This window comes from Mastigoproctus giganteus, chromosome 7 (assembly GCF_048544385.1).
Source record: "Mastigoproctus giganteus isolate SK-2022 chromosome 7, ASM4854438v1, whole genome shotgun sequence".
In the NCBI taxonomy this organism is placed as follows: Eukaryota; Metazoa; Arthropoda; class Arachnida; order Uropygi; family Thelyphonidae; genus Mastigoproctus; species Mastigoproctus giganteus.
In genome coordinates this window covers 232,595,196-232,618,136 of record NC_143581.1, presented here as the reverse complement: position 1 = coordinate 232,618,136, position 22,941 = coordinate 232,595,196, and the positions used below count along the sequence as shown (strand labels likewise).

Below are 22,941 nucleotides of genomic sequence, written 5' to 3'. Positions count from 1 at the left end.
GAGATAGTCAGTGTCAGGCGAGAGTTTTTCTCCCGGAAACTAAGGTTTTTCGTCCAGCAAACAGCAAATTGCTGATGCCTCTAAAACCCTACAACAAAAACTAGCAAGTTGAAAGCGGAAGAATCTCCAACCCCGCATCCCCAAGCAGCTAATTCGAGCCTTCATCACTTCAGGTGTTCGAACGCCCCTCGTGGAAAGAAAGAAAGAAAATCAAATCGCAATTTTACTTAGAAATAATGAGATGGAAAGCAGCGTTCATCGGTATAAGAGGGAGCACGCAAAACACCGCGACTGATAAGCACACCACCCACCACAACCTGGGCCGGAGATTATGCTTTCTACGAAATGATTGCCTGGGTGGGAGAGTAGCGCATTTCGAAAATGAACGCTTACACACACAGAGAGAGAGAGAGAGAGAGAGAGAGAGAGAGAGATCCGTTTATCGGAATTTCTTCTGGCAGACGCATTTCTGCTGTTCTCACGTGTGGGACGAAATGGGGAGTGTTGAACTGCACGTGCAGCCTCCCACTAAGTGAAATCGATGTGGCGGAGCTGTTCCAAGAAGGGCGGATTGATGGGGCTCGAGACAAGCGTTTAAGAAATCAGTTCTGCAAACACATGCGGCTAACGAAGGGAGTTCCAAGGACACGGATAACGACGGGGGGGGGCGGCGGAAGGGAACCAGACGACACGCAGTCAAGTAGTGGCATCCTTAGGTGGCGATCAAGCCAGTGGAAGCACGCACGTGCATTCTGGGAACACAGCGGAACCCCCTGTATGTTTTTCAGGGAATCCGAGGGGTGCGATGGAAGTTCATACCAGGGGGAGGGCGCCGTATTTACACCAAGTCGGCAGAATCGCCAGTGGAACAAGCGTTGCCACGCAATCAGCGATAAATAAAGTGAGCGATGACGTCATTCCGATTAATAATTCGGTGGCTGGCGAGTGAGACATTTAGCGTGCGGCAACAGCGCGTTGAATGGTGCTGCTTAAATTGGGTTCAAGTTGAGCACAGCGGGATCTGGAGAACGTTGTTCGAGCGACTTGGTCAGCAGGAAACTCCCGTCGATTTGAGGATGTCGTAAAACAGATTGAAGAGACGTTTACGAGTGTGCCGACTATGCACGGTTATCCTTTTGTACGGAAGCACCAGGTAGCTGCGTGGAAGCGATAAAGAAACGGGTCTGTGACGTCACCACTCCCTCCGATACAAAAAGTAAACGGGGCCACTTCGTCATTCCACCGTCGGTGATGTTTTTGTATCCGAAATAAATTTCCTTCGCTTGATCATCCGACAATGAGGTTTCCAACAATGGGCAACAATAACCGGCAATTGCGGCCTGAAATCCGCTGCAACGAACGGCGCTTAAGCAATCGTTTTCGGCATTTTCCTCCTGGTGAGGTCGCCGGAGCTGCTTCCACTAAAAGATCCACCACTAAGAAAGCCTTCTTTAGCGGCGATCAGTCTAACGAGCAACTTTATGGCCGTTCGGAGTGAAGCATCAACCCGATCGGCACCTGAGGCGCCCGCAATGGATGCTTCATTTACCGCTGTGGCGATGGGGGTTGGAAGGCGACACGCGACGCGGCTATTTCTCAAAGTAATGGGCTGAGAGAGAGAAAGTAATTGGTTTCTTGGCGCACTTCATCGATTCGCGATGTCCTGCGTACGTCTTAATAGGTCTCGACGGAAACTATACGTGCTCCTCAACTTCCCCGACAACAACAGTGTCGGAGGGAACGACGCAAAAAAAAAACAACAGTTCTTTCGTATTTCCGTTACTCGCACAGCATCTTCCCGCCCGATGACCATCCCACTTTCCACCCCAAGTGGGTTCTTAAATCGCACTTGCTGTTGGATGCCTCCGCAGCACGCTACGGTATTGCTGCGATGGGGAAATGAATACGAAACTGAGTGAACAGCGAAGGCCACCGGGTGACGTCATCTAGTAAGAAAAGTGGCGTGTTCAAAGATTTCTTCCTCGTATTTTTACGTCGCTTCTGCTTTTTTATCTTGGGAGGAAATACGCCGAACACGCGATCCGAGAATATCCTGGTACGAAATGGTGTTTGCGAGTTCGTAATTCCTCCTCTTATTGTTTTACGCTCATGTTTTTGTCATGGTTACACTGCTCTGATTATGGTAATCATCTTCCAGTAATGTGGCAGTCCTGGTGATTCTTAAAGAATCAAAATGTGCATACCGCACCTTGTAAATGTCATTCTAGATCATACAAGGAGAAATGGATATCCTCGTCAGTTTAAATTTGAAAGACACGCGCAGTGATGAATCTCAATGGACCGAATTACTAATTCCACAAATTTTCGATTTGGCGTTTAGCTTAAAATGTAGAGCTGAAACCGCTCGCGATAAACGCCAGTTAGTGTGTTGCAGCTGCATGTTGAAGACTGCGCTGGGATTATCGAAACGTCACGACGATTTCGGTTCGTGTGACCTCTATTCGTGGTGTTGAAGCGTTCGATGTCGACCCCGCGACCTTCCTTGTTGACTCAGACTGCGAAAGAAGCGTCTTTGATAGAAACCTCATTGGTTGGAGACGTGTCGCTTACCAGCACGTGCCTACTAAAGCGACTGCTGCGTTAATTCTTTGTCGCGAGTGTCAACCCGTTAGCGAGAAGCCGCTTCCGACTTGTCGCGATCAAAGAACCCATTCAGCCTGATGGAATGGAGCAGCGGCGGCGCGAAGGTCAAAATCTTATCGCGGCTGCTTCTACAGTCGTGTCGACTTTCAGGAAGTCCCTGCTCTGTAATTAGTGGAGAGGTTCGCTCAAGGCACTGCAATGAAGATCAGCACGCGTTGCTAATATGACAACGAACGTTGTTGCATGGCAGATGCCTTCAATGTGTGTAAAGGAATCGGGGTAGCCATTTCCGATGGGGGAGGAGGGCACGATTTTAGGTGAACTTCATCAGAAATTAAAAATGATGCTGATGATTTCAGCGATGACTTTATCAGGCTTTATTGTACGAAGTAAATATGCACTGCAGGCCACGTGGTCCGAGGCATCAGGATCCTGCGTTATCGGTAGACCCAACGCTGTCGATGAGACTATCTGCTGCCGCAGGACCGAACCGCTGATTAAATCAGTTCGATTTGGCATCTCAATCTGTGCCGCTCACAACGCTCTCTCAATCGGCACAGTGCAGTCGCATGTAACTCCTCGAGCATCTTCACAATTGGAATATATGCGATCCAACTGTGGCAATGGTTGAGAGAGCAGCCATCGGACACAGGATGCACAGATGTAATTATATTTCAAGACCAGTAATACTTAAACTCATAGCAGCAAGTATGATAAGCGGAAGGTAACCCTTCACCCCGGGGCTCCTTGTAGACGACACTACATACGTGGCACATCATCCCACTGGGACTTCATCCATTTCCTAAAAATGCTGCGTTCGGGAAATCACAAGCAATCTGACAATCGTTGACATTGAGAAATCTTTCTCAATTGGGTGATTATTTTAACCCCACCTTTATAAAATAGTTCTCAGTTTAGATGGATTATTTATCGGCTGGACACTTATATAAGTGTAAGCCATTTACCATGGCTACGCATTGTTTTGTCTGTTTAGGGTATGGACATATGTTCCAGTTTTGTGTGCAAGGAGCACCATCCTGTGGTCATCCTTGGCCACTTTTCACGGACTGTCCAAACAGGGAACAGCAACCTCAGTGTAGTAATTGAAAACGTAAAAAACGCGATTTTAAACAACTTAGGGACATTAACTCCCTGAATATAAACGCGTTCTTTGAATATTCTACAAATTTAAGTACCTTTTAAATATTCTACAATTAATCGGAAAAAAGTCCCGAAGAGTTTTGGATGAGCTCAGACATATTTCTTATGATAAACATTTAGACATTCTAATCCAGAAACATTATTATTATCATCATGCACTTTTCTCTTAATTCTAAAGTTGTATATTCTAATCATCAACATCTGCGTTCTGGAATTTTCATTCTGAATGATAGACCATTATTCTCTGCTTTTCTAACCAGTACTTGTGATTTTGGTAACATTTATTTCTTTTCCATTTATTGGCCTCCTTACGATGATTTCGAACCACCTTTATTGTTTTTGGATAATGCTATTCGTCAAATTAATTAATCGAAATATATTATTGCCGGCGATTTTAATGCAGAATCTGTGTCTTGGTTCAGCTTGCTTACTGATTCTAGAGGTTGTAGATGTTGTAGAAGATTTCCTTCTACAACCTGAACTTATTCTTCTAAATCAATCAGATATGCTACACACGTATTCTTGCGCTTCGGGGCAATCGAATATCGATTTGACTTTAGTCGCTCCCTCGATATTCCCTTCTATTGCCTCTTGGTGCGTATGCGTTGACTGGACTCAGTCCGACCACCGTGCTATCCATTTTAAGATTTCTCATCTCACTGTCTTTTATATTCAACTACCTTCTACCCTAAAACGTTTTAGTAAAACAGAGTACCATTTTTGAAACATTAAATTCTGAATTTTTAAATTCTGGTTCACATAATGCTTTATCTCCTTTTGAACTTGCTTTTCTCGTTCAAAACATTATTTTCAAGGCAGATTCAGCTTCTGCTAAAAAGAAATTCGGAAAGAAAAGCACTACTCCTTGGTGGAATTCCGAACTCTTTGCTGCACGCAAAGCTGTTTTCAGAGCACGCAAACAATTTCAAAATAGCCGTAGGACTCGCTCTCCTGAGGAACCACAATAATTAAGATCCATTTATCTCAACTTAAAAACTCAACGTGATAAGTTAATCTGTAAAAGTTAACGAAGCACATGGCGCAAACTTGTATTTGAAACCTGAAGCAAATCCATGGAGCATAATCTGTAAGATTTCTCGTGAAAAGTTACATTCTCCTATCATTTATAACTCTGTTATTTAAAATGAATCTGAATCTATTTCTTGGTCTTCCAGCGTAAAAGCTTTTATTAATTCATGTTCCACAACTTAAGTTTGACTATTAATTCTGCAGTTGCAGGGACCAAACATTCGTTGTCCTGGAACTGATTTGAAAGAAGGTGAATTCATTACAATCTAAATTCCCCAATAATTTACATCACTTTTTAATAAAGTGCTTACATTCTCAATTTCCCCATCTATATGGAAAGCAATGTTGTTAAAAATTCTTCTCAAGCCTGACAAGTTAATACAGCACCCTCGGTGGTGTTAACCAATTGCTGTCCTCGCTAATCTCGGGAAGGTTCACGAAAGGTTAATTTCTTATTGCATTGATGCTCTTTTGGTTGATAATAATTGTTTCTCATCCAGTCTTGTTCTGGCAAATACGTCCTTGCTTTTGTGAACTTCGAGAGAGCTTTTGACTCCCTTTTGTGGTACAGGGAGTCATAATTTCCTCCACTGTCGGCTAAATCTTTTCAAATTAATTCATGATTACTTTTCCGAATTTTTCATTAAAATTGCCTCGCGATATCAATCCCTTACTATACAAGTGTCGTAGATATCCTCAAGTCCATCCTTGGACCTTTGATTTCGAATTTAGTATTCAATCAATGGCTATTGTGCGAATTCAACAGTTACTCTTCCTTTGCATATGTAGGTGATCTTATCCTTTTCGTTTTTAGCGATTCCAGACTTCAGATGCTGTGTCCATAAGAATTCTTCAATTGGTCTCTTTTAAAGAAACTGACAATTCCACATTCAAAGACGCAATGTCTTCCTTCCGTTCCCTCCTCTAGTTAAAATTAACGGCTGTTCGATTCCTTTTGTTTATATATGCTATAAAGTAGTTAGGTTAAATTATTGATAATACATTGACATTCTTCTCACATTTAAGTAATTTAAATTATATCTTAAGAAGGTCACTTCCCAGATTGTTCATATAACTCGACTAGACTCTGGACTTAAACATGGAACTCTCAGAGTCCTCTTTAAGACTGTGGTTGTTCATATTGTCACTCATGCTTCTGTAGCTTGGTTTCATCGTTAAAGGGTGCTTACTGTTTAAGAAATGCTTGTATCAATACCTATCAGACAGCTGCTTTGCAGGTTTCATCAGGATTCATCCAACTGGATCTCCATTTAATTTTCCGTGGTGTTACATCCGTTTTACATCCGCAAAGTGTTACCTTGTTAGATTTTGAAGGTTTTCAACTTGATCCATTTGCACCTCCAAAATCTGTAAAACTCCGATACTGGCAAATTCTTTATGGAAAAATGGCAATCACGTCGGAACAGTTCCATTAAAGGTCTTACAACCAAAAGTTTTATTCCCGATATTACTTTTATATATATAAAAAACATAATAAATGGTTTATCCACAGTTCATATACCAGTTTTTCTCTTAACCGGTTGAGGCTCGTTTAATCAGAAATTTTTGTCCCACTAACTTATGTCTCTGTGGCGATTCTGAAGATTCGGCTCATGTTCATTTTCATTGCTCCTTTTATTCTGACTTCCGATCACAACTCTTTAACACTACTGGAATTGTTCGACTTGGTCAGGTTAAACTTCTGGCTACTAATTTCCAAGAATTTCGAACCTTCTCTGCTCTTGTTTTTCAACACCATGAAATAATAAATTCTTCACCTGCTCAATATAAAAATCAGTTATAGTTTTTACCCTTCTATTCTTGCAATGACTTTCTTGATATTTCACTACATTTCAAATCTCATACCCTTTCGATTTTGCAATTATAAAGTATCTTAATATTCTTAAAATGTATATATGTTAGATTGTTGCTTTTATGAAACTTGGTTTTTCTTGCTTTAAGAACTTTTATGGGCTTTTTTCTTCCGTGGCTGAGTTAGTCGCTCTCAGGAGTAGATAGTAAGGTTCCCCCCCCCCCTCTTCCCGGAAACTCGGGTTATTCTCCAGAAAAACAGGCAAATCGACCAGAGAATACACGCAATTTATCGAAATCATACACATCGGCTTATAAGAAATATGAAGCGAGACATATTTCTTATATTAGCCAGGGGATGAGGTCCTGGAGATTATGCAAAGAAATTTGAAGTATCACGGAATATGCTGATTGAATATGAAAGAATTACAGTTGGAAATTAGCATTAGATAAGTATAGAGATGATTAGAAGCGAAATTAAAAGTTTGAGAGAAGAAATAAAGAGTAAGTGGCAATTAAGGTGGCGAGGAAGTGACAAAGGAAGGACTGCATATCAGTTTCTTCCTAAGGTGGGCGTTGTAAAAAATACAAAAGAAAATGTGGATAGATTTTGGCTCTAGTGAAGCTGTTCAGGCTGACTCAATCAGAAACCAGTTCTCGTGTCATGGTACACTGGCAATTAAATAGATTTAGGAGAGAACGTCCCAGTTTATGGTATGTTACAAAATTACCATTCATATTTTTTGACAGAGAGAACTTAGGGAGTTTAAAAGTTATGCTAAGACGAAGAGTTTCATGAACCCAAGTTAAGAAACGTGGTTTTATTTAATTGTATTAAAATGTTTGCAATTATGACTGCCAGATAGGATGGGTAGCTGTCTCCACGGTGCCAGAGATGGAACCAGGATGGGGGAGTTGTACTTCGTTGTTCCTGCATCTGGACTTAAATGGCTATGGTACTAAAATTAGAGTGAAAATAAATGTCACTGGGGAAATGATTTTATTTGAATTAAAATGTTTAAATGTAATATAACATAACGTTTATCCTGGTCATACACTGGTGTGCAAAATTTAAGGACCAGTCAGGTTTTCACCTGTAGCTTCTCATAGGAGTGGCCTGGATATGGGTTAAGCATACCAAAGGAACCTTGCAAGGTACAGAAATGATGAAGGAAACAACACCGATACGACAACGGAAACAAAACGGTACAGAGGTGTAAGAGGTAAAATCTTACATGGTTAATATTAAAAAAAAAAAAAAAAAAGTGAGATTTATGTAAAATAAAGATTAGGATATGGCAATATTTGGGAGCGAACCTTACAAGCCAAGGGATTAAATTAGACAACGTCTGTACAAGGGGAGCGGTAAGTGGAAAGCTATTAGCAACCTGGGTACACTCGATTCCCAGCTCACACAGACAAACCAAAACAATAGAAGCGCGTAACTACTGCTATTAGCAGAAGGTGGCAAATGTGGTAAACAATAGCGCCGTGGAACATGCTACTGTCGGGACGATTTCTTTAATCGTGACACCTGGAGAAGAGAAGATAGTATATACGGAACGAAATGCTGGGAATTAGATTTAAGGCTGGCGGCTGGCTGTCGTGATGGCAAAGTTGTTAGATCGTGGGAAACTAGTCTACCACAGTGTAACTATAAGCGGCTGACTTCAAAGGTACTGACAGCCTGAGAAACTTTGACAAAGTTCTCAAAATAAGAAGGGATAGGGCACTAAACGGACACCGTGAGAAAGATTAAAATTAGCTCTGAAGATACATACAGCTTGAGAAATTTTAAAGGACGAATAGGAAATAATGAAAGTTGAACAAAATGAGAACATTGGCTATTCTGAGAAAATAGGCAGACCCGACATAAGGAAGCTGTACGTAATTGAGAGGGACAAAAAGTGAGTGAAGAGGGGGAGAGAGGTGAGACCCCGCAGTTGAGCATTAGGTGGATGGTTACGAAAATGAGTTAGGGGAAGACAAAGTGAGATTCTTGTGGGTGTTTGGGGAAACGAGTTAAGAATGACAAAGTCGAGATTCTTGTCAGAGTTGTAAAAATGAGTTAGAACAGACAGTTGGGTTTTTCGTCGATATAGGTAAAAATGTGTTAGTAACATGTACAGTTGAGAGTTCTGTTGTAGTAGAAAATATGTGTCAGTTAACATTTGAGCGTTCGGTCGTGTTGGAAAAATGAGAAGGGTAGCGCCCTGGGAAGTTTTCTTCTGGAAAGAGTTTTAATAGGTGGAGCGGAAAAAGCGAGGGTAGCCCCTATGAGCTTTCTCCTTGTGAAAGGTTTTAATAAGGTGGAGAAAAAAGAGCGAAAACTGCAGAATTAGTAGCTCGATGGAGGAGCGAAACTGCAGAATTAGTAAAACCTTTCACAAGGAGAAAGCTCATAGGGGCTACCCTCGCTTTTTCCGCTCCACCTATTAAAACTCTTTCCAGAAGAAAACTTCCCAGGGCGCTACCCTTCTCATTTTTCCAACACGACCGAACGCTCAAATGTTAACTGACACATATTTTCTACTACAACAGAACTCTCAACTGTACATGTTACTAACACATTTTTACCTATATCGACGAAAAACCCAACTGTCTGTTCTAACTCATTTTTACAACTCTGACAAGAATCTCGACTTTGTCATTCTTAACTCGTTTCCCCAAACACCCACAAGAATCTCACTTTGTCTTCCCCTAACTCATTTTCGTAACCATCCACCTAATGCTCAACTGCGGGGTCTCACCTCTCTCCCCCTCTTCACTCACTTTTTGTCCCTCTCAATTACGTACCGCTTCCTTATGTCGGGTCTGCATATTTTCTCAGAATAGCCAATGTTCTCATTTTGTTCAACTTTCATTATTTCCTATTCGTCCTTTAAAATTTCTCAAGCTGTATGTATCTTCAGAGCTAATTTTAATCTTTCTCACGGTGTCCGTTTAGTGCCCTATCCCTTCTTATTTTGAGAACTTTGTCAAAGTTTCTCAGGCTGTCAGTACCTTTGAAGTCAGCCGCTTATAGTTACACTGTGGTAGACTAGTTTCCCACGATCTAACAACTTTGCCATCACGACAGCCAGCCGCCAGCCTTAAATCTAATTCCCAGCATTTCGTTCCGTATATACTATCTTCTCTTCTCCAGGTGTCACGATTAAAGAAATCGTCCCGACAGTAGCATGTTCCACGGCGCTATTGTTTACCACATTTGCCACCTTCTGCTAATAGCAGTAGTTACGCGCTTCTATTGTTTTGGTTTGTCTGTGTGAGCTGGGAATCGAGTGTACCCAGGTTGCTAATAGCTTTCCACTTACCGCTCCCCTTGTACAGACGTTGTCTAATTTAATCCCTTGGCTTGTAAGGTTCGCTCCCAAATATTGCCATATCCTAATCTTTATTTTACATAAATCTCACTTTTTTTTTTTTTTTTTTTTTAATATTAACCATGTAAGATTTTACCTCTTACAGAGGACTTTATTCAAAAATGGCAACGTAGCACTGGCTGCCATGATATAGATGCATCACTGTCAAAGATAGAACAAAGGGAAGAGGTGGTCCTCAGTAGGAGATATGGCCACCCCTAATGTCGATGCAGGCTTTGCACCGCATGTCCATACTTAGAACAATGTTGTTGATAAGTTCTTGCGGTAACATCGTCCATTCCTCTGTCAGCGCCATCTTCAGCTGGTGAACATTTTCTGGTGGGTGTGGACGTGCCGCTAGGCATCTCCCCAGGACGTCCCATATGTGTTCGATGGGATTTAGAACGGGCAGGCCAATCCATACGAACAATGTCCTCACTTTCCAAAAGCATATCAACAGCTGCAGTGCAATAGGGTGTGACGTTATCATCCATAAAGACGAACTCGGGGCCACTCGCACCTCGGAACAGACGCACATGGGGAAAGATTACCTCAGTACAGTAGCGTGCACCGGTTACAGTACCGCCTTCCAGTATCTGGAGTTGTGTACGTCCATCCAAGATAATGCCTCACCAGACGAGAACACCTCGACAGCCATATCAATCTGGCGAGAGGTTATCTCGCCAGATCAGGTGATGTCCAGAATCGCTGCTGAGACTGAATCTACTCTTATCAGTAAAGAGTACTTTAAGTAAAGATTTTGTGGTTGTAACCTTTAGAAATAGTGTTGGTCCTTAAGTTTTTGCACACCAGTGTATGATCAAGTCACCGGTTGCACTTACCATAAAATAAATATTAACTGAAATTTATTTTATGTCTAAAATAAATATTAACTGAAAGTCCTTAAGATTTATATTTCTTAAAAAAAAAAAAAAAAAAAAAAAAAGGGTGGTAAAATAAAGAGATGATGGTTTAGTTTATCTTCTTTATTAAACTCTTTGGATTCTTCAGATTTTCCAACTCCAGTCGGAAATGTGTTTCTTCGCTGTAGGATCAGAAAACTGTCGTACGCCTACCGAAGGGAAATTTTGTTAAATGTCTTTTCGAGTTAAAATCGAATATTTGAAATAAGAAAGTAATGAATTTGGACGTGGGGAAGGATGATTTGAAGCATCAGACGAGAAGAGAACGATTCGAGATTTTCGGGTCATCATTTAGGGAGGTCAAGGTTTACTGCTTGACCTTCGTTCGATGTGTTAAATGTTTGAATTGCTTTCGGAGCTTGATAGGAAACTCACGTGGGGCTTATTAGCTGTAAACACAGAGGGGTGAGCTGGAATTCGACCCCCCCGCCATATTTGTTGTATGCGGGTGGAGGAATCTATTCTCTCCGTTGTTTGTTCCTGGAAGCTCAGAAACTGGTTCGTTCTGAAACAGAACCCTGGAGAGCGTTGAAATCAGCCCACGCTTGGAGCAAAAGGGAAGACGGATTACTACGTTAGAAAGATGAATGCGTATAAATATAGGAAGCGGACTAAGGCAGCGTTAGCTACGTTGGCGCCAACTTACAGCCACTTCTTGGCATCAACCCATAATTTCTCTTAATGTATCACTCAAAATGTTATCTGGTGTGGGGGAGGCGATACGAAGGCACGATTGGAACGAAGACAAAAGGAAGGCCATCCCTGAATAGGAGAAGAGAGTTTGAAGAAGTTCCTTCGGGGGAGGAGGGAATTGAATTGGACAAGACGCCTTCACTCCAAATATTTTCCTGTTCTTTTCAGTGGCACAGGTCCACTTAGTCGTTGGCTTCTCAGAGTTGAAATGAAATAAACGGAATGGGTTGCACGTATGCAGACTTGACTAACAACACCTGATCGAGGCCGCCTTTATCTGCAAAGTCCACTTCCGCGTTGTTCGTCACCTGTTCCGCTACCGTTGAAGAAGAGAGGTCGCTATGACTGTTGGCAGGTTTCCCCCTTGGGTACCCAGACTGATCGCTGCATTCTTGGTAAAAGTGGACCGCGTGCCGCTGCGAAGTGCGGCCAGTTACCGTCACTGAGCCCGAGGCCAGCAGATCCGAGAGTACCTTTCGTCCCCCTCGCGGGAGCCCAGCGGAAACCGAAAGGTCATTTGTGTCTTAGGAGGAGATTGATGTCTTTTAATCAGGGGCTGGCACGAGCTGTGATCATCGGGCGATGCGCAGTTACGAAGTGGTCACGTCTCACCTCGCGCCACGGCTAATTAAAGCCGTTTGCCGGTGTCTCTCTCCAGCAGTGCGATGAGTACCGAACACAGATCTGATAGGAAGTTGGAGCACTGGGCCGGTGCTTGCGCCTTCTCTGTCTACTTTCCTTCATACCCTGAATTCCGATTTAAATTCCACCTCCATTTTTCAGTGAAGGCAGAATTAAGATCCACAAGCCTTTCGGAAATGTTAAACTAGAGATGACCATTCTTCATTAATCGCCAGATGCGCTAATGTTTTTCGAATGGTTTCTGCAACTTTATAGCAAGGTCTAAAACAGGCCTAAAACTTGAATCATTCACACGATGATTCAGATGTCCATCGCTGAACTTTGCAAAGCGTCCACAGTACACACAGCAGCAAAACTTTTCAACTAATAAAAATTACTGAAAAATGAAATTAAATTATTTCCTCGTACACCATTGCAAGTAGTACTGAGGTGATACCATGATTAGCAACTCTACTGCTAAGGAACATCACTCAACGTCCCTTGGCGCTGCGGAGGAAGTTAAAAATATGAACCATTCCAGAGTATTTCGGATACGGTAAATCGGCCAAATTGATTGGACAAAACCATTATGAAACTATTTTCAGTGTTTAAGGGAAAAGCTGTACTTGACTGTCCACGCCTTTTTTTTTTTTTTTGTTGCGTAGGTTTAGAAGCGCGCTAGTCGCTGATTACAGTATTGTCAAGGCAACTGAAAAATGGAGGCAAAATAACGATGATCAGCGAGAGGGACGGAAAACTGATTGAGTTCTTCTTGAGGTGATATTTCTGTTGTTTACGCGTTCTCCACAGATCCTGTTCAGTCTTCGTTGCGCGTAACGTCTTTTGCTGGCAGAGATTTGTTTACTGAATTGAAGTTTGTTTCTAATAAGCTTCAGGTGAATGATTCAAAGTGCTTGTGTTGTGTATTTGAATTCCTCATTTTGCTACCGACTTTTTATTGATTGAGTTATTCTTTAGTTTTACGTTCAAAGTTAGATGGTAAATACTGCCTGTTGCTAGATTTGTGTAACAGTTACGATGAAGCACTTCGGATATAAACTCCATTACAGGTGCTCTGATCATCTTGCCATCCCAGAAATCATTCAGTAACAAAGTTATCAAAGAGCAGAGTGATAGACTTCCATTTTATGTTTCTTCTGATTCTCAGAACGATATCGCCTCTCTAAGAGTAATATGCCATCACCTTATGAATTTCCGAATTCAGAGACCTTGTCTGATATAAAATCGCTACTTGAGGATTTCAGGGAGACTAGAAACACAGGGAATGTTTTTTGAAGTTGAGCAAATGAAAATTGTGACTGACGAGAGACATATAATCAAAATGCCTTGCTCTTAAATACCAATTTTATCTCGGTAAAAGAAAACTTCATAAATGCCAGAAGAACTTGCTGCATGCAGAAATTGCCAAATTCCAGAGTTTAAAATTGAAAAATAACATAAATATATAAACTTAATTTCTTACTCTTGTTTTATTTACTTTTCCTTTAATTGTGGAAAAAATGACTTCCGAAAAAACCGCATTAATTTCTTGGGAATATGAACGCCCCCAAGAAATGTTGCATACATAACTCAAAAGCCCTGCCCTCGTGGGTAACACAGTATGGTATACTCGTTGTGCCCCGCACACCAGGTGAGTTCGAGTCCCGTGATGATGTGGCTGAGTTAGTCGTTCTCAGGAGAGGGCAGCATGGTTTTTCGTTCAGCAAACAGAAAATCGCCCACAGAACACATGCAAGAACCCTGCAACAACTCAAACCAATCTGTATACAAAAATCGTAGATCATTTTTATTAATTCCCCTTTTACTACAATTTTAAAGGAACTGGAGGATTATCCACCCTCCCAAAATTCAAATTTTGTAATGGTGGTAGTAGTAATGAAAGTAAGGAAATACCATCCTTCAGAATCCATTCAGAAACCAGTATAATCTATGGAGTTCTGAAACTTCCTCTTTCCCTCAAATCCTGCAATATTTCCAACAAACCACCTGTTCAGCATGATACGTTCAAAAATACTGCATTATTAAATATGTATAACTTTTATGAAAACTTAATTATTTCATTAAAATTAAATCATTCGTAGATTAAAATGTTTGGCTAATTTTCCGGAGTATTTGTCAAGTTGGCTGACTGCACCGGCAAACAAATTTAAACTTTTTTTTTCTTTCTCATAATGATATCTGTTATTCTGCTGTATTTTGTAGGGCTAACCACGAATACTTGCGTGCCCTTGAATTTTTGCTATGACGTCTGTTGTGGTGAAAAATTTTTTGTTCTACTAATTAATTAATAAAATGGAAATTTTTATGAGCATTGAATGTTTTGAGCCCTGATTTTCGCTTGTATATAACCTGCTTTCTCACAAGTCTGTAAAACGCCTACAAGGTTATGTATGACCCAGGACATTCCTAAAGTCAACAGCAACACTGCAAAAGCGAGATCTCTTCTCATAAAGAAAAACTGTACTGAATCCTTCTGGGGGCAAGTTCCATCCCTGTAATCGAGACCCCAAGAATTCAGCTGGAATCTTAGAAAGATTTGTCCAGAATGAGGTCATTTAGTTCCACTTGAGTAATCAAGTGAGCTTGACTCTCTTGGGTTTGCTTGTGTTCCTCGTCCTTGTCAGACACTTCCATTTGTTCGTCATCTTCACAAGATGCCGTATCTTCATCTAAATGGTTGAGGAATTGTCACGCGATCAGAACTGAGCTACTGGTCACACTGTGGAAGGGTGCAGTTACTTTTAGATGAAAAACAAACATTTCTTGTTAAACTCGGTAGTCCTTAAAAATATATAAATAAAAAATAAAAAAATCTTTTTCGTTTCTGCCATCTTACTTGGTACTGCAGATGGCATACGTTTAAATTTTCCATTCCATTCTCGAAGTGTCACTGCACAACAGACAAGTGGGATCAAGGTTTATTTTGATCTTCTTTTTGAGCCAAAATAACGTATCGTAAGCTGTCTTGATCATAGAAGAACTAGTTTGTTTTTGCTTGACCGGTTGTACTTACCGCAAACATAACAGAAATTGTTGGATTTATTAACGCACTTCATTTCAATTTAACGCAGGAGCGCAAGTTTTTTTTATTTTTTGTCAGTTTTTGTACTGAGGAAGAATATTTTTAATTAAATTGAAAACGCTTAGGATTGTTTTGCAACAGCTGCTAAGAAAATATGGTTTCACTCGCTAAACAATTATAAACCTTTATTCATTATCTAGTAGGACCACCTTTTGCCCGAATTTCAGCCGGTACACGTTGGGGTATGTATTCCAATGGGTGTCTGAGGAGAATATTCTGATGGAAGTATGATGAACTCATTCTTCCATCAGAATATTTAACAGCTGCTGTAACGTGGTCGGTACAGAACTGCGAATCCGAATTTTCCTTTCTAACAGATACAATTTTTGCAGGGCGGATAGTTGCGTTGTCGTCTTAAAAAAAATCCATCGCAATCCGGGTAAAAATGAAGCATTGCAGGGTGAATTTGGTCCGATACGACAGAAAGGTATTCACTGGAGGTAACACGATCTTCTAATGGAGTGGAGCTAGTCTCTACCCAATACCATGATACCACCTTGAGTGGTTGACATTAGACAGTCCGGATGCATGGCTTCATCAGCCACAGTGTGACACTACCGCTGGGTGCAAAAAAAAAGTGCAAATCGAGACTCGTCTAACCACAAAATCTTTTCCCGTTATTCCGAAGTCCAGTCTTGGAGTTGGCGGCACCACTCCAGTCGAGTCTCGATTTTTCTCAAATCCCTGATTCTTCAACTCTCGTCGCAGAGATCGGTTGGAATTGGGAACTGGAATACCGACCATCTCCTTTACTTTTTATTTTCTCTGTTGGGCTCCTGTTAAACGCGCTCCTACAATAACACCTTTTTGAAGAACGGAAAGATCACTTGTCTTCCCCAACAGTGGTGTAACCAGAAAATACACTCGGGGGGAGGGCTGCATATCCTGAGAAAAATTGTACGTGGGTTTTTACTAGTCCTTAAATTATTTCGAAATTTTACAGATACCCCCCCCCCCACCGGACCATTATCCCTTTACTATATTTCGATCCGATTTAAGAAATTATCTAAAAACGGCACAAAAGTCGAGATCCGATAATAGTCCTTTGTCAGCATCTGATCTCATTTCTTGTAGTACTATTTTTAACAAATTAGCCCGATCAATTGCTTTCTTTAGATCGATATTAATGGTTTGTAAGTTTTTACTGAAGCCAGTACAATTGCTGAATACTTTTTTAATAATATATAAAGCAACCAAACCAAAAAATTACCGTTCTGGATGGAATTGAGAAGTAATTGTGTCTCTTACATGCAGTTTGCTAGATCCCCCATGTTTAGCACAAAGTTTGGGATCGTAACTGTATGTACGAAGGAAAAAATGAAATATAATGTGGAACATTTACTTTTAATGGAAAAAAACTTATCTTTTATATTGAGTAATTTAGTCAATAAACGTACGCTGGTAAATTAAAACCCAACAACAGCAACTGTGAGAATCAACGAAATGGAATCTATTTTTTTACAAACACTCAATATAAACTTTATACACCAACAAAAGCCGTGAAAGTCAGATTATCTGTTAACACCAATTTCAAAAAGGTCCTAATTTTTTAGCCAATGAGTGTAGGATTGAATCGTTATTTTTACAGTCAGGGGTTGTTGAAAAGGAAAAAAAGACGTTGGAACTTCTAATGAACAGTTTATAAAATTCCTGGAAATGGTTTCTGTTTTATGTGCAAGTGGTAAATGATTAAAAAGTAATCCCTTTGTGGTCTCATTTATTTCGTTCATCTCACGATGGTACAAGTTCAAAGAAAAACGTGGAAAGATATCCTGCTTTTTCTTTTTCATCGATTTTTACCCTACATTTGGCCAAAGGTCATTTACCCACTGAACACGTTGCTGCGATTTTATGATCCAAAATCTCGTCTCTTACCCTCACCTACTTCCCCTCTCTGAAGAGGAGATGAGAGCGAGACAATTTCCAAAAGCCCATTCAGACTAGCACATAGGACGCTGCTGGAACGTAAAAATGTGTTTGCCAGTAAGGCGCGATGAATGATCAGACAAGATTTGTGCAAAGAAGGTAAAGCGTAGTTCAGCACTTAAAAAACTGGACATCTCACCCCTGCAGTGGCTCTGTCAGTTTGTACGCAGATGGGCGTTTGTTAACAAGGGAACTGATAGTGGCAACGGTATCCAGCAGGTGGCAGAGACTGTTGTGCATTGCTTGCGCACAAAGAGCGTTTTAAGAGTATTGCTGCGATTAGGCATGTTCGTGTGTATGGAGGGTGTATTTGTCTCTTCAGTTGTGTGTACAGTACGTACCAAAATGAAGTGGTAGCAAGTCCAATAAGTATTCCAGTACTCAGAATACTCTGGAGGCAAGAAAACTCAATGTTTCTTTCAGCAGGGGTGCGCGGAAGTAGGCTTCAAGTTCCGCTTTTTGTTTCACTCTGACGAAGATTAATTTAGTTTTCTTCGTGTATTGTATGCAGAACATAAATCTCTGAGCTGTCTGCTCTGGAGTCTGGAATAACCGAAGTTTCCTTTTTTTTACCAGAAGGTTCTATGTAATTTATGATGTGAAAAGATTATTTCTTGGCTACCATTGGGGAGCCTAAGTTCAAGTTTTCCGACAAAAAACCTTTTCAAATTATTAAAGTGATAAAGTTTTCCACCCCCCCCCTACTTTCATCTCTGAAGAGCTTTTGAGAATCTGGATTCCGTGCTAGTTGAGTGTTCCTCTTTAGCATCGTGGCAGAAGTGGATGATTCCTACTTAATCACCGAAATCTCTGAGAACTCTGCCAGCATCTCACCGGAGACCCAAACCAAACTGAAATGCGCCCGGATCGCCGATGTCTATTTTCATTTCGTTGCGAACAAACCAACGTCGTGTTCGAATTCAAAGGGACTTTCGCCATCCCCGGTTTCACTTCTGAAACAGATGGAGGATCATCATCCTTTTGAGGATGATGCTCCTTCATTCATAAATGGATCGATTGCTCAGAAAGGGGAGAGCGTTGATCCTACGAGCTTGTCGAGTTCACGTCTGGGTGTTGCGCGCCAATTTCCCACTCCGGCACTTGACATTGTGCGTGTGAATGGGGTGCAGCCGAGGAATTTAGTTTGGTCTAAGTGCCCCTAAGGGTATCTAAGTAGCGCAATATGAAGAGAACAGTCCGTTATCTGACAGCCCCCTAATATACTACAAAGGAAATTTAAACTCATTTCACCCAGTGGTCAAAGGTGCTTTCCAGCTTGTAGCTGGTCCTAAGGTCAACTGACTACGCATTCACTCTGGCCGAGGAAGTCTAACCATAAGCTGTCCTTGCACTAATCCCCTTGCATTACACTCCCCGATGTTACACCCCCCTCCATATTTCACCGTGATTTCCCATGCTTCCGTTCACTGCATTCCGACGTGTTCAGTCGGTGTTACGGTGATTAGCGAGATTAATTACTCCGCCGTTATCCTTCGAGTGGAGAGCGGGCCACTTTAGCTTCTACTTCAGCGCCACCTACCTGACGGGAATGAGAGAGATTTGGCATCGCGGCGGTCAGTCAAGAAAGGGTCGGAAGCCAGCCCTCTTCTAGTCTATGTTTCATTTGCAGCCACTTTGAGGATTGTTGATATCCCCTAGCGACTTGACACTTTCGGTGACGTCATTGTTACAGTTGTTTTGATGATGATGTTGGGATATCATAATTCAACAACTTCCCCATAACCATTGTAAGAAATCCCGCTTCCTGCAGCCATGCCACTTTAATATTTTTTTTTCTCCTAATAGATCCCCTCCCCCCATCTGCCAACGAAGAAAATACCCCGCATCTGTTTCTCCAATTAATTTCGTCCGTCGCTTCTTCCTCTGGCTGTTTCCAAGTGCCGTGCTCAAAATCCTCGCGCATAAAATGAGCAACGTGTCTCGTGCCAGTACTCCGGTAAAAAAATAGACCGGTTGCTAGGCTACACACTCGTCTTCGACCAATAAAAGGCCTCTTAAAGTTTATAGTCGAAATGCGTCGAAATTTCGCTCGTGCCGCTCGTTCACCAGCCTCGGTAACAGTTCACAACGGCATTGTCGTGTAACAATGCTTTGCACACGCACTCTCTGAAATTAGTACGGAGCCCTTAGCACTTGCGGCGGACTTAATCGCCAAAAGCGGCTGAAAAATGAAAATAACCGTGTACAGCGGGTGACAAAGTAAAAATCGCAGAAATATTTCACGTAAACGAGTAGAAAAGATGCCATTAAAGGCGTTCTGCTTACCTCAAACTCCGGAGTGAATGCCTGTTTGAATGGGCGATCGCCGAGGGTCTGGAGAAAAAAGAGAGAGAGAGAGAAAGAGAGCACTTGTTGGCTTTTCTCGCGCGCCGACTGTATCGCGGCTAACGTCAGCAGCAGACTGTCGGCATGGCGACCTGCGATGATCACAGGGCGGAGGACTTGGAAGGTGCGATACTGTCCGCAGTTACCGATGGGGACGCCCCATCAAGGAGCTCCTCGCGTTCCTGAGGTCCGTTCAAAGATCGTCTGTCACTTCTGCCGTGGCCGTCATTCCGCCACTCGCATCACCTGATGCCACAGTCGCTCCCTCTAGCGGACAGATCTCGTCGGCCTCCGTCAAGTTCGAGGCTGAGAGAGGATGGCAGCACTGATCGCGCTGCTCTGCCGACTCCCGGAAAAGTACAGGATAACTGCACGTGATGCCGCTGGCTCATCACGTGAGCTGTCAGCCGAAGAGTAGAATCTTAGCGGGGATTCACTTGTTTCTGAGAGGACCCCAACGCCATCTGCTGGTACTAAATAACGTGATCTAATGAGGATAGGTAATGTTCCAACCGATTCGCTGTTTATCCACCCTTTTTACCTCTTCAAAGTTTGTGGAAAGCTAAACTATTTGTTTTTAAGGAGAAACAATAACATTAGGAGACCGACTCCTTCCCATTCGCCCAACAGATTTTTATTTATGACGTGTAGGCCGGTCTGAGCCAAACTACTTCGTTTTATCGTACAGATAAAGGCCAGTCGGTGCAGGATCGTCGTTTGTCTTTCGTGTTGGATGACTGTCCACATGTTCACAAGGAGTTCCCGGTTTCTATCTCTGACACGAAGATTCGGCCAGGACGTACTGTCTCCAGCGGATAGAAAAATATTTCGTTACACACTCGGGGGAAAAAAAATATTTATATTAGGTCACCTGGAAGGTTATTTCATTTACCCATGCGTATTGTCTCTGTAAATTGAGTGTGTAGATGAAATAAATAACTTTGCGGTTTTGCTGAACGAAACATCCCACTTTCCGGGGGGGGGGGGGGGAAGGGACCTTGCTATCTACGCCGGAGACCGACTAACTCAGCCATAGAGCGAAAAAGTCCATAAAAGTTCCTCGCGTCATTGATGGGATTCGAACCCGGGCCTTTTCCACCAGTGTGGGGAGGACGGTGACGATACCACTGTGCAACCCGCGCAGACGTTAACACTTGAAAGATCTTTTTGACCCTCTCAACGAGATCTTGCTCGGTGTGTGTGTGTGTGTGTGACGCCGCCACCAACGTGTCATCCGCCAGTATTTATACGTTCATCTTCCATTCTTTGGCAGATGAAAATGCGGCATCGGGCGCAGTCTCTGCAAGATCACAGTTAGATTTTCAACGAACCCAAATGAGATGCACGCAACGCATATTAGATCGGCAGATGCAGATCCTTTTCATGAGGATGCCACATATTCTGGGAGGGGGGTTGTCAAAGGACGGAGGCATAACTGGAAATCTTTGGCTCACGAAGTGGCTACCAACATCGGCCACATGTGCGGAGTACCCTATCTCCTCGTGGTGTGAGCTGGGCAGGCGAGGCCTGGCTGAAGTGGTACACGCTTCGACAGCTACTCAGGCTACTACCCTTGTGTTGTAGCTTTTCCTGGATCATTGTTTCAAGAAATATATTGTTATAGAGGTTGATTCTGTGTCGCGTACATGGAATTTTCCTGGATCCCCCTTCCCCATATGGGCCGGGCTTCCTCTGTCGAGGTTGATAGTTCGTCCTCGTATGTAGTTCCGTCTGTTGGGCAGCTTGAGGAATCTTTTATGTCAATCGGTATAGCGCTTTCTCCGATGGACGTCTTATTGGTGCGCTGTGCACTTGGCGGTGGCCTGAAACATCACAACACAAACATACACTTACACTGCCAGTGGCCTATCCAGACATCATCGTAAGGGGGGCGCATGGCGACCAGGCTTTTGGGTTTTTCTTTAGAACGCCTCCTGCATTCTTTTTCTTTAATTTCAAATTTTGGTTAAGGGGGGCATATGCTCTCTCTGCCCACCCCCGAATACGCCACTGCACACAAACGTACACAAAACTACACTATCAGGCTTGTAGACAGTAGTACTGTTGCAATGCAGAATTCTCAAGGTGGAGTGTGGGACTTGTCTAGGGGCCACCCAAAACAAGAACACATACATACATACATACATATTGAATGGATTTGTGAAGTTTGTCATAGGTCTTTTACTAACAAAACTGGTCGTGGTTTACATTTTAGTCGTGCTCATCTTGTTGAGTTTAATATGAAAATTAATGTTTCTCGTTCTAAGGCTCGTTAGTCCGAGGAAGAGGTTTTGTGCCTGGTTCACGCTGGGATTCAACTCAGACGGAGTTTGAATCCCCTTGACATCAACCAACACTTATATTGGTTGTTTCCTCACCATTCCGTTGAAGCGATTAAGTTTTTGATCCTCCCATTATTAATGTTGACACTGCCCCTAGGCAGTCGGACTTGGGACAAAATTCTTCATTCACTGATGGTCTGGACCTTGCAGGTTCATTGGATGCATCTGTTGTTTTTGCCATAGTGGCTAAAATCAGAGAGGCTTTGGGTGAGTTCTTATCTAAGGACTCTAGTAAAATAACGAGGGCTGCCTCCAATCATATCCATAGCTTGTGGGCGGATCTGGAGGCGGTTACTACCGCAAATTTGATTGAAAATGAGCGGTTAAAAACAATCAGTAGAATTGGAGATTCGAGCCAGTCTTATTGATTAAATGAGAGAAAAACGACAGATGGCTCCCCAAAAATCTTTTGCAGATGCTGTTCCAGGTGGTTCATGGTTGATTAACAGACCCCCACTTTGCCTTCCTCTTCTGAGGTGGCTCCTTCATTGGGAAGTCAAGTTTGTATCGAGATTAGAAAAGAAATGAGACAGACTTTTTTCCGATCCTCAAAATATATCGATACTTAGACCTTCAGAGGAATAGTCCCAGTCAGGATGTTAGAAATGCCGTCATTGAGGCAATTAAGAAAGATTACAGGGATATAAAGTCAAGGGTATACGTCTACTGAGGAATAAAGGAGTCTTGCTTGAGACTACAAATTCTGAGGATGCTAGTAAAATTTCAGCTGCTCCAGCCTTGAGGGAGGCAAGATTGTCAATGGAGAAGCCAAGATTTGTCTGACCCAACAGTTTTAATTTATGGTGTCCCAAAAGAATAAAAGAAGGAGGAAATTCTGGATGACTTACATAATAAGAACTTTAAAGATTTTGCTTTTACTCAAGAGGACGTTAAAAACGAGACCACATTCGGGTTCAGTTCTGCAATTGCATTTCCGTGGATGCCTTCAGAGGTAAGTGTTGGGACTTTCCTTCTGGAATGCAATTTTAGACCAGTGGCTTACTAAAGACCATGAATAT

At 42.2% G+C, this 22,941-nt stretch overlaps 1 protein-coding gene across 1 annotated transcript in view; it reads right to left on the bottom strand.

Annotated features, from left to right (window-relative positions):
- LOC150083772 (chondroitin sulfate N-acetylgalactosaminyltransferase 2-like) overlaps positions 1–19,890 on the bottom strand; it is an 82,971-nt gene extending 63,081 nt beyond the window's left edge. Inside the window, exon 1 of the mRNA XM_090378212.1 lies at positions 19,521–19,890. The gene's annotated coding sequence lies outside the window, so the exon portion shown is untranslated. The remainder of the gene's footprint in view (positions 1–19,520) is intronic.
- Between the last annotated feature and the right edge of the window lie 3,051 nt (positions 19,891–22,941).